The sequence below is a fragment of the Diceros bicornis genome, chromosome 29 (assembly GCF_020826845.1).
Source record: "Diceros bicornis minor isolate mBicDic1 chromosome 29, mDicBic1.mat.cur, whole genome shotgun sequence".
Classification (NCBI taxonomy): Eukaryota; Metazoa; Chordata; class Mammalia; order Perissodactyla; family Rhinocerotidae; genus Diceros; species Diceros bicornis.
Window position 1 is genome coordinate 15,118,506 of NC_080768.1, and position 16,395 is coordinate 15,134,900.

Consider the following 16,395-nt stretch of genomic DNA (forward strand, 5'->3'; position numbering starts at 1 on the left):
TGATGTTTTGAGCTGTGTCATGTTTAAACACTGTGGAGCCGATGGTGTGGTCTGTCTGCTATTTGCGCACATTTTGGCCAGGTACCCTTTCAGAGTGCCCCAGCCGTTCAGAAATGGATGTGTAACTTGACAGAGTCTGATGGGTTTTGATAACCTGGCTTTTCTTGCCTTGCCTACCCTGTAGAAATTCTTATGTTTACTAGTCCCTTTCACAGATTAATGCCACAGAAATAGTGACTCATGAATCAACTAACTCTTCATTGCTTTGGTGTCTTGGAGTACCTGCCTGCATTTTTGGTCTCACTAACAATTTTTCAGGTATAACCAAACACTAGTTTCATACTTCATTATTTTGATGCAACAATATTAGCAGACGTGCTTCATTTGTTTTACTGAATTAGAGCGAGTGGCTCAAGTATTTGGGAACCAGGTATTTAGGAACATCCGTCTAAAACATCTGTTTTATATTATTTTGTGTTGTGGTCATGGGTATTGGTGATCATTGGGCTTCAGTTTCCTCCTTGGTCAAATGGGATAATAGTATTTCCTGGCATCTTATTTCTAGTTGTTGAAATGGTGAAATGAATAAATTAATGCTCTTTTATTAACATACTCTGATAACTTTTAGACATGATGTTTAATTGCTTGAGAAAATCTATTTTTTAGGAAGAGGAATGTAAAAATTTTTACTGCAAAATTTATTACTTCATTTATTCATAATAGATACTTAGACCATAGCCTTCTTGGGGTAGAGAATGGAATATCTCATACAAACTAAACCTTAAACTCACTTGATATTTTAAAAAATTTGTACCTCAAATTACAAATAGGTGAGATTTGGTGAAAATTTGGTGGAGAAAATTTTTGGTGAATTTTGATTAAGTTTTTACTATTGTTTGTTATACTGAAATAAAATGTTGGAAGTGTAAAAGAAAATCTTTAGAAATACAAATGCATTTGAGAAATTTATTGAGCACTATAGCATATGCTCTGAGACAACTTTTAATTTTGTAAAAAAGAAAACAAAGGCCCCTTTGGTTAAATTATTTATATTTCACTCCAAACACATGACTGGTTAGTGGGCACTGCTAATGATAACTGTGTGCTATCTTTTGTTCTCAAAAATATTTACTCACACATTGTTGGGCCGGCCCCGTGGCTTAGTGGTTAAGTGAGTGCGCTCCACTGCTGGCGACCCGGGTTCGGATCCCGGGCTCGCACCAACGCGCTGCTTCTCTGGCCATGCTGAGGCCGCATCCCACATACAGCAACTAGAAGGATGTACAGCTATGACACACAACTATCTACTGGCGCTTTGGGGGGAATAAATAAATAAATAAAATCTTTAAAAAAAAAAAAAATATTTACTCACACATTGTTAATATGAATTCACTTTGAATTATTTTTAGCAATGGTGATGGACTTAGAAAAGTCATCCACAGTCTCACCTATTTGTAATCTTGGGCATAGATTTAAAAGAATGGCAGTTGAATTTAAGGTTTAGTTTGTAATTATGAATAGAGTTTAACTTGTGTGCACATCAAATTATGGCACTTTAACCAGTGATCTAATATGCAAAAATCATAACAACATGCTTTAAATGGAAAGAAACATGCCTTTTGAGAATGTGAATTGCTACAAATAAGGGTTATCTCTTGACTAGACATGAGAGATATCTTTATTCTTGCACTGCATTTAAAACTTAGCTTATGTCCCAAGTTCTTTCAGCTGTGACTTAGCTGATTTCAGGGTATTGAAGGAGATAAAGTGATATTGATTTGCAACACCATACTGTGCATTAGATACGGTTATTCTTCTTTTAGGATGTTTGGAAATGAATTTGTGTTGTAGCTGGTGTTGGATTAGAAAATAGTACAACAGTCTTTGTGAATTTTGAGTGAAATAAAAATGATATGACTTGATTCACATTCACTAAAGAAAAGAGAGCAAGACTGAAAGAGAAAATGAGAGAGAGAGAATCTATTTAATGCAAGAACTGGTGTTATCTCTATTATGACATGCTAGTAACTTGAAGTAATTAAAATTCATAGCATAGTAGTGCTTTTTTCAAAAAGCATATTCAGACCTTGAGTGGAGTGAAATTATAGCACTTAATCACATTTATTAATTTCATAATGTTTTGTTTCTCTCTTTCTGTCTGATGATTTTGGTCTTCTTTTCTAGCTTTGAAGGGTACCATACTGCAGGCTAAATAATATATACTTCAAAAGAAGTCCTTCATTGACACTGTGTTGTTGGGGAGGAGATGTTTACTTTCTCCTCACCTGGATAAACTACCATGTCAATCTCTCTGACTGTGACTTCCAGACTTCTCCATTTTAATTCATAAACACCCTTATATCCATAATGCTCATGGCATTTTGCAAAATTAAATGCAATTAGCATCTCCTATGAGAGAATATACAGTCTAAGCCGATAGGAACAGGAAAATAATGATTCATAAATGATTGGTTTTAAATGGTTCTATAAATTCTGCAAAGCTCATTCTCTCATTTTTGAAGGGCTATGGGAATTAAGCATTGAGAACTCTATGAGATAAAGATATTATAATGAATACATTCAAACCAACACTTCCTTATATTTTGATATTTTTTGTTGACATATACACAATAAATACATTGACCTAATGTGTTCACTTAAATTTTGAGAGAATCAGTCTCCTGAGGCCATAACAATGAAGTAGTGAGAGAAAAAACAGCTATTATACTACATACATTTTGCAGTCTTCAGCATTTTCATGTGCGTATTTATATCTAGAGTTGAGTGGGAGATAGTACTGTCAGCTTCTGTTTAATCAAGGATCCAGAATCTGAGAGAGTTCCTTCAAGATAGAGAGGAATAGAATTGTATGATGTGAGATTAGTCAGTTGGATCCCAAATTTAGATCTTGTGCCTTTAGAGAGAGAGAGAGATTGATGAAACAGGTCCAACAGGGTGATATTTTGCATAAAATTCAGTCTGTTGGAATCATCTGAATATCTTTTAAAAGATCCAATTAACTTCTTTTTTTGCCCAGGAAGGATTAACTGCTATAGGAATTGTCCTCTAACAACAGACAATTAGAGAACTGGACAAACTCTATAAAATTATTTTCAGACATTGTATAGTAGGCAGTAGAGAAATAATCCCTAACTGAAGCGAAACAGAGGAGGTGAGCTCTAAGATCGTACCATCTGCAGTGCAGGGAAAAGGGCTCACACATATTCCAGTGGTGTGCCTGACTTGAAGACACTAAAGAATAAAGTTCAGTGAAGTGGAAGTGTCTAGAATTTGTGGGGAATACTGGACAGGAGGGAGCTACAGAGAGAGAGAAAGAGAACAAGAGCAAGCTCTGGAGATTTCTAATGGGATCTCCTCAAATTTTTGAAAACTGAGTAAACGTGGTATAAGATACAAGGAGGTTGGGGAAAAACAGCAGTAGGACAGACAATTCTCAGAGCTTACATAGGCTGGGAATAGTTTATGTTTCCACCAGCCAGAATAGAGAGACCTCATAAGACATGGGGTATTAGATAGAAACCTCAGTAGTGGGACCAAATTAGTCTAAGACTAAAGGCTGCTTTGGACCTGCCCTAACAAAAATTAAAATCAAACCTTGAATGTATCAAATTTATTTAAAATAATTTAACTGTGTGCTAGAAGAAAGTCTAGCATTCTTTAAGAGGATACGACAGAAATCTAGCACCAATAATGTAAAATTCACAATGTCCAACATGTAGTCAAAAACTTTCCTGCATATTGGGAATGAGAGTAGTGGGGAGGGGCAGAAGGAAGGAATTACCAAGGGGCATGAGGAACCTTTGGGAGAGTGATAGATATATTCTTTATCTTGATTGTATTGGTGGTCTCATGGGTATATGATATGTCAGCACTTATGAAAGTATAAGGTTTAAACATGTTCACTTTATTATATGCCAGTTATACGTCAATAAAGCTGTTGAAAATTGCTAGGCATTTAAAGAAGCAAGAAGATGTGACCTGTAACAAAAAGAAGAAATAACAGATATAATTTAATTAGCAGACAAACATGTAAAAGCATATCATACATATGCTCAAGAATGTAGAGGAAAACCTGATGAGGAGAGAAAATAAAGATATAAAAAAGATCAAAATGGAACTTTTACAGTTTAGAAATACAATATCAGAAATGAAAAATACACCAGATGAGAATAATCTGGATGCCAAATAAAAGATCAGTGAATTTTAAGACATAGGAATAGAAACTGTCCAAGATGAATTACGTAGAGGAAAAAAAGCCTGAGAAAAATGTAATGGCACATCAGTGTCCTGTGGTACAACATTAAATGGTCTGATGTGTGTGTAATTAGAGTCTCAAAAAAAAGAACAGAGAGGAGGAAATCACAAAAAAATATTTGAAGAAATTAAAACTTTAAATCCATAGGTACAGGAAGGTATTCCAAAGTAGAATGAAAACAAAGAAGATCACACCAAGGTACATCAGAATTAAATTACTGAAAATAAGTGATAAAGAGAAAATCTTAAAAGCAGCCATAGAAATTAGACATATCACATACAGTGGAACAAAGATGATAATTACAACAGACTTCTCATCAGAAGCTATGCAAGGTACAAGACAATGGAATGATATCTGCAGAGTGCTAAACAAAAAAAATGTCAACCCAGATTTCTATACCCAGTGAAAATATTGTTCAAAACTGAAGGCAGAAACAAATAACCAACTCAAAAATGGGCAATAGACATTTCTCCAGAGAAGATATGCAAATGACCGATAAGCATCTGAAAAGATGGTAAACATCGCTAGTTATTAGGAAAATTCAAATCAAAACCACAGTGAGATACCCATTCAGAAGGCTGTTACCAAAAAAAGTAGAAAGTAACAAGTATTGGTGAGGATGTGGAGAAATTGGAACCCTTGTACAATGCTAGTAGGAATGTAAAGTGGTCCAATCACTATGGAAAACAGTATGGCAGTTGCTCAAAAAGTTAAACATAGGATTACCATGTGATTTAGCAATTCCACTTATAGTTATATACCTAAAAGAATTGAAAACAGGGACTCAAACAGATTCTCATACACCGATGTCCACAGCAACATTATACACAATAGCCAAAAGGTGGAAACAACCTGTATTAGACAGGGTTCTCTCAGGAAACAAAACCAATAGGATGTGTATATATGTCGAAAGAGATTTATTATAAGAATTGGCTCACATGATTATGGAGACTGGCAAGTCCAAATCTGTGGTGTGGGCTGGCTGATGGTGCAGTTCCTGAGCAAAGGCCGGCAGGCAGAGACCCAGGAGAGCCAGTGGTGCATATGAAATCTGAAGGCAGTCTCCTAGAGAATTCCCTGTTACTTAGGGAAGCTGATCTTTTTGTTCTAATCAGGCATTCAACTGATTTGATGAGGCCCACCCACATTATAGAGGTAAAGCTACATACTTAAGAGTTCACTGATTTAAATGTTAATCTCATCCAAGAACACCCTCCAAGTTGACACATAAAATTAGTTATTATACAACCTATATGTCCATCAACAGATGAATGGATAAAATGTGGTACATATATATGATGGAATATTATTCGGCCTTAAAAAGGAATGAAATTCTGGTACATGTTACAACATGTATAAATTTTGAGAACATTATGCTAAATGAAATAAGCCAAACATAAAAGGACAAATATTGTATGATTCCACTTATGAGAGGTACCTAGAAGAGGTAAATTCATAGAGATGGAAAGTAGAATAGTTGTTACTGGGGCCGGGGGAGGGGAGAATGGAGAATTATTGTTCAATGAATACAGAGTTTCAGTTTGGGATGATGAAATAGTTCTGGAGATGCCTAGTGATGATGGTTGCACTTAATGCCACTAAATTGTACATTTAAAAATGGTTAAATGGTAAATTTTATTATATGTATATTTTACCACAAAAAATTTTAAATGAAGGCAAAATAAAGAATTTTTTCAGACGCACAAATGCTGTGAGAATTGATTGGCTGCAGAACTATGATATATTAAATGTTAAAGAGAATTCTTTAGGCAGAGGGAAAATGATACTACGTGGAAATTTGGGTCTATATAAAATAATGAAAAGTGTAGGTGATAGTAAATAAGCATGTGAATAGAAGACTTTTTAATAATTTGAATTTTCTTTAAATATAATTGCTTATTTAAACAAATAATAAAAATATGTTGTGGGGCTTATATAATATTAAGGAGCAAAATATAGTATATCACAAAGGGTAGGGGAAAATGGAAAGATACAATTATAAGGCCCTTACACTATACATAAAGAGATATAATATCATCTGCAGGTAGATTGTATATTTTATACACTAGAGCAGGGGTGGCCAAACGTTTTCTATAAAGGACCAAATTGTATATATTTTCAGTTTTGCAGATATGGTAAGCAGAATTGTAAGATATCCTCCAAGATTCCCCGCTCCCCCACCTTCCCTGTTGTACACACCCTACACAGTCTCTAGGCTGAATATGATGAATTTTAGTCTTGTGATTGGGTTATTTCATATGGCACAGCCGACTTTAACATAGGGAGATCATCTGGTGGGCTAAATGTGATCACGTGAATCTTTAAAAGCAGAGCCTGTCTTGGCTGGTTGTGGAGGAGAAGTCAGATGTTCGAAGCACAAGCATTCAGTGTGCCATTTCTGTGTTAAAGATGGAGGGGCTCACACAGAAAGGACCTGAGAGTGGCCTCTGCTGATAGCTACCAAGGAATCTGAGTCTCAGCCCTAGAGCCAGGAACTGAATTCTGCCAACAGCAAGAGTGTAGTCAAGAGTAGATTTTTCCCCAGAGCCTCCAGATGAGAACTCAGCCTCCATTTCAGTTTTATGACCTTGAGCAGAGAACCCAGCCAGACCTAGTGAGCTATTAAATGAGTGTAATTTTAAGCTGCTAATTTTGTGGAATTTGTTCTGCAACAACAGAAAACTGATATAGCAGGCCACGTACAGTCTCTGTCGTAGATTTCTCTTTTTCTTCATTTTTTTGGGGAAAATAATAAAAAACATGAAAACCATTCTTAGCACATGAGCCATAAAAAATTAGTCCCCAGGGTAAGTTTGACCCACAAGCTATCATTTGCTGATCCCTGCCCTAGAGTAGCCACTAAAAAAATGTAGAAGTATTACCAATAGTGGAGGTAAAATGGAATCATAAAAAAAAATTTAGTTAATCTAAAAGGAGGCAGGAATAGAAGTAGAAAGGATAAAAGAACTTATGTGACAATTAGAAAACAAATATAAAGATAGTAGATTTAAACCCAACTATATCAATAATTACACTAAATGTAAATGTTCTGAATGCTCCAATTAAAGGGCAGAAATTATCAGAATGGTTAAAGTAAGACCCAACTCTATGATGGCTACAACAAAGCTATTTTATTTTTTATTTATTTAATTTATTTATTTATTTATTTTGTGAGGAGGACCAGCCCTGAGCTAACATCCAATGCCAATCCTCCTCTTTTTTGCTGAGGAAGACTGGCCCTGGGCTAACATCCATCTTCCTCTACTTTATATGGGATGCTACCACAGCATGACTTAACAAGTGGTATGTTGGTGCATGCCCAGGATCTGAACCGGTGAACCCTGGGCTGCCGCAGCAGAGCGCGCGCACTTAACCGCCTGCGCCACTGGGCCAGCCCCAAAGCTATTTTAAATATAAAGACCCAGATAGGTTGAAAATTAAAGGAATGAAAAATATATAACATTATAATACAAATGCAGAGAAAGTGGCAGTTGCCATATTTACATCAAAGTAAACTTTAGAACAAGGACACTATTCCTAGGGATTTTATACTAGGGGTTTTATACTAATAAATGATTCATTCCATCAAAGAACATAAAAATCCTAAAGGTGTATGCACATAATAACAGAGCTTCAAATACCTGAAGTAAAGGCCAATAGAACTGAAAGGAGAAAGACAAATTTACAGTTATAGTTGGGTATATCAGCACTCTTCTTTCAGTGATTGACAGAATACATAGACAGAAAATCAGCATGGTTGAAGATGTGAACAATACTACCAACCAACCTGATCTAATTAACATTTGTAGAACATGCCATCTGAAAACAGCAAAATACATATTATTTTCAAGAGCACCCAGAACATTAACAAAGGAGGCCTTACTCTAGACTATGAAAAGAAGTCTCAATACATTTAAGGGGACTGACTACAATGGGATTAAACTAGACATCAAAAATAGATACATATCTGAAAAAATTGCCAAATAATTGCAATTCATTAGCTTACTTCTTAATAATTTATTGATGAAAGAAGAAAGCACACAAGGAACATTTTTAAATATTTTGAAATGGATAAATGAAAATGGAAATAATACTCTATAAAAATTTATAGAATATAGTTAAAATAGTGCTTAAAGGTAAGTCATTGGCAATGGAACTCTCCTCCATTACTATGGGAATGCAAAATAGTACAACCCCTTTGGGAAACAGTTTAGCAGTTTCTTATAAAGTTAAACATACACTTAAAATGTTACTCAGCAATCCCACTTGTAGGTATTTATACAAAAGAAATGAAAGCATATTCCCACACAAAGACTTGAGTGTAAATATTCACAGGAGGGTTATTCTTACTAGCCCAAAGCTAAATGTTCATCAGTGGATAAATGGATAAATAAATTGTGGTATATCCATAAAATGCAATAAGAAGGAACAAGCTGCTGTTACAACATGAATGAATTTCAAAAGCAGCTGATAAGTGAAAGAAGCCAGTCATGAAAGTACTTATTGTATGCTTCCATTTATGTGAAATTCCTGAAAAGACACAACTGACAGAAGGCAGGACAGTGGTTGCTAGGGGCCAGGTGGGGATAGGGGCCTGAAGAAATATTGTGGTGATTGCCCGATGGTTACGTGATCATGTATATTTGTCTAAACTCATCACATTGTATGTTTAAAGTTGGTGAATTTTATTATAAATAGTTTATTCAGCAATAAAGATGACTAAAATACTATTTTCTATTTTGGGGAAAAGATTTAAATGAATAATTAGAACCAATAAAGTAAATCGAATATATGTGTATTTTATACATATACACAATATTTTTTTTTTTTTTTGTGAGGAGATCAGCCCTGAGCTAACATCCGCCAATCCTCCTCCTTTTTTGCTGAGGAAGACGGCCCTGGGCTAACATGGGTGCCCATCTTCCTCCACTTTATATGGGACGCCGCCACAGCATGGCTTACCAAGCAGTGCGTCGGTGCGCGCCCGGGATCCGAACCAGCGAACCCCGGGCCGCCGCAGCGGAGCGCGCGCACCTAACCGCTTGCGCCACCAGGCCGGCCCCTACACAATATTTTTTACATACCTGTCATAGCTACTTATAAAATATAATGTGAAAGGGGCCGGCCCCGTGGCTTAGCAGTTAAGTGCGCGCGCTCCGCTACTGGCGGCTCAGGTTCAGATCCCGGGTGCGCACCGACGCATCGCTTCTCTGGCCATGCTGAGGCCATGTCCCACGTACAGCAACTAGAAGGATGTGCAACTATGACATACAACTATGTACTGGGGCTTTGGGGAAAAAAAAAGGAGGAGGATTGGCAATAGGTGTTAGCTCAGAGCCGGTCTTTCTCAGCAAAAAGAGGAGGATTAGCACGGATGTTAGCTCAGGGCTGATCTTCCTCACCAAAAAAAAAAAAAAAAAAAAAATGAAAAACCATATTCACAATAGCAAACAAAAATCATACCTAGGAATAACTTTTATCAAGAAATGCAGAGTGGTCCTATCTAGAGAGAATTATAAAATGTTATTGAGGGATAGTAAAAGAAAAGTTTTAATAAATAAGAGTCATACATTTTTCTTGAATAGAAAGAATAAATATTATAAGGACACAATATCAAAATCCTAATTTGGGAGTGGAGGAGGGGAAACAAGATAAAATTTTGCAGACTATCATCTGGACGAATGACTAAGTAGAAATAGGGAAATTCAAAAAAAATTGGGTTAAACTAGGGGCAATTTATTTTAGATTAAAAAAATACTTTATTGGAGCCCCGTGGCTTAGCGGTTAAGTGCGCACGCTCCACTACTGGCACGCACCGACGCACCGCTTCTCCAGCCATGCTGAGGCCGCATCCCACATACAGCAACTAGAAGGATGTGCAACTATGACATACAACTATCTACTGTGGCATTGGGGGAAAAAAGAAAAGGAGGAGGATTGGCAATAGATGTTAGCTCAGAGCCGGTCTTCCTCAGCAAAAGGAGGAGGATTAGCACGGATGTTAGCTCAGGGCTGATCTCCCTCACAAAAAAAAAAAAAAAAAAAAAATAATTGTCCCAGTGGAGGATGGGGAGTCTGGAGCATTTACCCACAAATCTCTGTTCCTTCATTTAAAAAAAAAAACAACTTTATTATGGTAAATATTAGATGCTGTACACAAGTAGAGAAAATGGTATAATTTTCTCCCTATTTCCATCACATGCCTCAATAATTTTATTTTATCTTTTGTTCTCTCCCCCATCCACTGAATTATTTTGATGACAATTGGAGGTAGTGTATCGTTTCATCTATAAATATTTCAGCATCTATTTCTAAATGTTTTCTTTTTTTTTTTTTTTTATAATTTTATTTATTTATTTATTTTTCCACCAAAGCCCCAGTAGATAGTTGTATGTCAGCTGCACATCCTTCTAGTTGCCGTATGTGGGACGCGGCCTCAGCATGGCCGGAGAAGCGATGTGTCGGTGCGCGCCCCAGATCCGAACCCGGGCCACCAGCAGCAGAGCGCACGCACTTAACCGCTAAGCCACGGGGCCGGCCCAGGAGTGTTTTCAAAAATACAACTGCTATACACCATTATCACTTTTTAAAAAGTCAACTCCAAATTCTTTGGTACTATTCAAATACCCAGTCAAGGTTTATGTTTCCCATTTGTGTCGTAATTTGTTTTTCTGTTGGTTTGTTTGAATCAAGGTCCAAGTATGGTCTATACAATGCGTTGGTAGATACATTTCTGAAGTCTATTTTAATCACCCTCTTTTCTTTCTATGTAGCTGTTCAAAAAAATCAGGTCATTTATAGAGGTCCTCGTCTGATTTTTCTATCTGATATCCCCATGGTGTACTTGAATAAATTTCTCGGCCCCTATATTTCCTATAAATTGCTAATTAGATGTAGAGATCATGAGATCTAGTTTTTTTGGAGGGGTAGAATTCATCATAATATTATATCATCTCAGGCATACACTGTCTCATTTATTCTCTTTTGTTATAGTAGTAGGCTGTTTTGAATAGTACCACTATGAACATTCCTGCACAAGTGTTTGTGTGGACATAGTTTTCATATTTCTTGGGTATATGCCTAGGAGTAGAATTGCTGGGTCATGTGGCAACTAACTGGTTTGTTTTAACTACTTATGGAGGCCTAGCATTGACCTTCCATATTTTTCTCTATTATTTGTATCTCAAGGTAGTATATTTCATAAATGTTTCATATAATTTTTCTCAGTGGCTTTTGTTATTCCCTTTTTATCATTGTTAAACAAAAGTTTGGGTTTTTAGAAAAAATGTTACATTCAATTGTCTTGTTTCTGATGACAGCATCCATTTATTAGATATCAGAAATGGTTCTAACAGCATCTGAGATTCTGTGTTCTTCTATTCATTAGTCAAGTCAAAAATATTATTACTATTAATCCATTCACTCTCTGGAGCTGATTTCTCATTTTCTTTAAAGGTGACTTTAGAGATGGGGCAGGGTGGTGAGGCTTTTCAATGCGGTGGACGCAGCAGTGAAGAGAAAGACTTCCAGAAGGAGCAAGTTGACAGTTGCCCTTTGTTGGCTTGCGTAAGGAGCTCCCGGCGAGACTATGGAAAAAATGGTGAAGAGGAAAGGTGGTCATTAGTAAAATGCCATTTTGCTCATTACAGTTTTAATGTTACATGCTTCACTTTCAGGGCACACTTATGAAACCTGCCTGTCTTGTAATCCTTCCAAGGTCCACAGGTTCTGGAATTTACTTTTCCTTCATTGTCATCTTCCTTCTCCTTCTTTTAAAATAAAACTTATTACATACTAGGATTGTAAGAGATGGTTAGAGGCTCTTTGGTTTCCAGTCGTACTTATCACATTTAATCACAGTATCTTCCTGGTTTTCAGAAATGACTTTAAAATCAATTTAAAATGTCAGTGGCTTTAGTGTAGTCAGCATAGAAAGCAGGAAATGTGCATAAGTCATGAGTCTCCTGCCTCTAATTTGATACTCTGGATTGTGAGATTTGATTCCATAGAAATAGGTCTGTAAAATTAGATGGTTGGCTACAGCTGCAGAAAGTTCAGTATGTAAGAGAAAAAATAAAAACAGACTCTAGGGCTTGTGGGCCATTCATGTCTTCAGTTTGGGTAGGATGCAGGAATAATGAAGTTTCTAAGGTAGAATAAGGGCCATAGATTTTATTTAGGTCATTTTGTTGCACTTCTAGTTTTTCTTTAATCTTACGTGTATTATCATGCCATTAGTAGCCAAAACTTCTATAATTGTAGTTTAGAAAAAATTCTCCTGGGTTCTAGACTGCTCTTTGTTGCTTAGTAACAGTGTAACCTTCAGCAGATTACTTACTTATTCTCTTTGGGTCTGAGATTCCTCACATATAAAATAAGAATTAAAACTGTCTCTATCTAGTAGAATAGTTATAAGGATTGAAAATAGGTATTTATATTTAGTACAATGCCTGGAATACATAAAGTGTTCTCGAACTTTAGCTCTCATTATTGCTTCCTAGTAGAGTCCACACTGTGCTAAATTTGCAAGTCAGTGTTCGCTAAATCCTTTAGCTGTGGTCTGAGGACATTTGTTTTTACATTCTGTGTCCTACATTTGAGGGTGGGTTGGAGAAGAGAAGAATAGAAGCGGTGATGCTTTAATAGCTAACCTTGTCAAATGGTTCTCCAAGAAGAAAGGTTGTTGATCTAATTAAGACCAAACTCTTAAAACCAAGAACAATTGGAAATAACGTCTGGTTGGAAGTAATATCTGCTTTCACTTGTCGGTATAATAGAATCAAACTTTTTCATAGTTAACAAAATAAAATGCAGCATTGATATTCGTTAGCTGAGGGTCATTCAGTCCAACTAAGAAGACTCCCCAAAATACAAACAGTAGCTTACAGCCAACTTTAGGTAAAGGAAATAACGTGGAAGAAAAGAAAGCACAGATTAGCTTCCTCTATCGTTGTTCACCCAACATACCCTAAAATCTCACTCACACTGCTTAAACAGAGAAGAATCTGAGTTGTCAAAAGTTAATTTAGATTTTAAATGATAATTTTTGAAAAAATGGTGTGTCATCACAGTCCAAATGATTTTAAGTAGAATGCTATTTTATGTCAATGAGATATACTAATTGTTTTAATTGAGCTGTTCTCAGTGGGCTCAGTGTCACCATTGCTTTTACCAACTGTGTTTTTATTTTTATTTTATTTTATTTTATTTTTTTTTTTTTGTGAGGAGATCAGCCCTGAGCTAACATCCGCCAATCCTCCTCTTTTTTTGCTGAGGAAGACGCCCCTGGGCTAACATCTGTGCCTATCTTCCTCCACTTTATATGGGACGCCGCCACAGCATGGCTTACCAAGCAGTGCGTCAGTGCACGCCCGGGATCCGAACCAGTGAACCCCGGGCCGCCGCAGCGGAGCGCGCGCACTTAACCGCTTGCGCCACCGGGCCGGCCCCTATTTTTATTTTTTTTTTTAAGATTTTATTTATTTATTTTTCCCCCCCAAAGCCCCAGTAGATAGTTGTATGTCATAGCTGCACATCCTTCTAGTTGATGTATGTGGGACGTGGCCTCAGCATGGCCGGAGAAGCGGTCAGGGCCGGCCCCCAACTGTGTTTTTAAAAGTAAAGACAAGTTTCAGCCCACCACTTTGAGTTGCTGTTGATTTTTGGATTAACAGTTGTTTTTTTAAAATAAAAACTTTACAGTCTTTTTGGTAAAAAGTTCTTGAGAGTGCCGTCAGAAATAGAAGTACACAGGGAACGAGCTATTAATTACTGATGCCCATTTGACATGATAATAGTCTAGCTAAACGTGACATGTCTTTATGATGCACTGCGAATGAACTCATTGCTCTTCATGAATATTACAGCACCTTCAACATCCAGCTCAGATATCTCCTCCTCCATGAGATCAGCCCTCATCCCCAAGCCGTAAGGAATCGTTTCCTCCTTTGGATTCAAATAGCATTGTTTATACTTCTCTTGGTAGTTATAAATTGGGCCTTGCAACACAGTTGTTTGTATATCCTTTTCCCTAATAAAATATAAGTGCCTCAGGGCACGGGCTGTTAAACATTCAGATAAACTTAACAGATAAATTATTGAATATCGACTATATCCAAATTGTGCGTTAAGTATACAAACATGAGTATACCTCAGCTCTTGTTTTGTCATTTTATTCCTCAGAGTGCCTAGTCTCCCTCTTAACTTTTTTATTCCATGATGCTCTCTTTTTTTCCTCCAGCTTCTCTTGCCACTACTACGTGATATATTTTGTCTCTTCCTCTAGTAGACTTCTGAATGATGAAGATGCCCAAGGTGTGTTCCTGAACTCTCTTCTCTTTTCAGTCCTGTCTCTAGGTGATCCCATTTATTCTCATGCATTTAAAATATCATCTTTATGTCAGTGACTCTCAGTTAATATCTCTAGTCCAGACACTTCTGAATATCAAGTCCACATATTCCAATTGTTTGAAGTCTTGTGGGTATCAGAAAAATAAATATCTGAAAGAAAACCCTGATCTTTCCCCCAAATCTGGTCTCACTCTCTAGAAAAGCACCTTCCTGGCAAGCCAAAATCCTGGAGGTGACCTTTGACACATCTTCTCCTTCACCCTCCACATTGAGTCCATCACCAAGTCCTGTTGATTCTCCCTGCAAAATACTTCTTCCTCTGGGCTCTACTCTCTATAGTGCTGTCTACACCCCTATCCACAGTGCAGGTGGAATGGCCCCTTTTGGCCCCTCTGATCCAATCACCACAGAGTTGTCACAGTGATCTTCTAAAATCATAAAGCAGATCATGCTTTAAAATCCCTCCCTGATTCTCATTGTTCTTAGGATAAGATTTAGAAATCCTCAATGTGGCTTCAAGACCCTACATAATCAGGCCTTCTTTTCCAGTCCTTTCTCGTGCTGCACTCCACCTCTGTAATCCAGCAGTGGTAGCATTCTTAAATCCCAGGGATTTGCCGAGTTTCCCGCCTCCCCCAGTTAGGGTTTGTCCACAAGCTCTGCCTTTTGAGGACCCTCTTCTACTAAGTGAAGCCCCACTGACCCTCTCAGCTTAGACATCGTTTTCTCAGAAAGGCTTTACCCAACCCCTCAGACTAAATTAGGTCCCGTCCCCCTTATACATCTCAAAGTATCCTGGACTTTTCCTTGATATCACCTGTGGTAATTGGTAGGATTTATTTTGTTAGATGATTGTTTGCTCAATATCTGGCTCCCTATTGTTCTGTAAGACCCATAAGGGCAAAGATCATGTCTGTTTTGTTCATACTTCAGACCCAGGACCTGACACATAGTGGAGAGTCAATAAATATTTGTAGCATGGGTAGAATAAATAGGAAATAAAAGTTCAAAAGCACATTGAAATACTGTATAACAGAATGTGCTTAAACTTTGATATATAGAAATAAGTTTCTGACACCCATGTGAAAACCTTATTTTGTGACTAAACCAGGCTTCTGCTGTTTTTCTGACCCATCAGATTTTAGTATTGTTATTACCAAAGAATGTATTTGGCAACAGGAAAAAAATATTTTTTATCAATTTGACTACAAATATTTATTGATCACCTACCGTTTGCCTGGTACTGTTCTAGAAGCTCGGGACACAGCTGGTGTGCAGCTAACTGTCTCATGGGGGACAGACAGTAAACAAGTACACAGAAAATTTCAGCTCTGGAAAAATACTATAAACTAAACGAAACAGAGTGTTAGCATGGGGAGGGTGGTTAGACCAGTCCTATTTGAAACGGCAGTGTGTGAGCTAAAACCTGAATGACTAGGAGTCAACTATTGAAGATCGGAGGGAAAAGCCTTCCAGCCAGAGGGGACAGCACGTGCAGAAGTGTTGAGGCAGGTGCTTCCTGGTGTGTTTGGGAAACAGAGGGGTGGCCAGCGGTCCTGGAGCATAGCGAAGGGAGGACAAGGACATGGTGGGAGACCCCTTTGTTTAAAGCTCTGACTCTCCCCTTACTGGCTGTTTATCACAAAATGGACACCATGGTCATGTCCAGCTCATAGGAATGTTGCTAACTAAGATGATGAGGGTAAATATTAGTGATATATGCATCATTGCTACTGTAAATGTAGTTAATCTACCTTCTGTAGATTTGT

At 37.3% G+C, this 16,395-nt stretch overlaps 1 protein-coding gene across 1 annotated transcript in view; it reads left to right on the forward strand.

Annotated features, from left to right (window-relative positions):
- Positions 1-16,395, forward strand: part of WWC2 (WW and C2 domain containing 2) — a 202,668-nt gene that overhangs the window by 114,830 nt on the left and 71,443 nt on the right. The gene's annotated exons all lie outside the window — the stretch shown is intronic.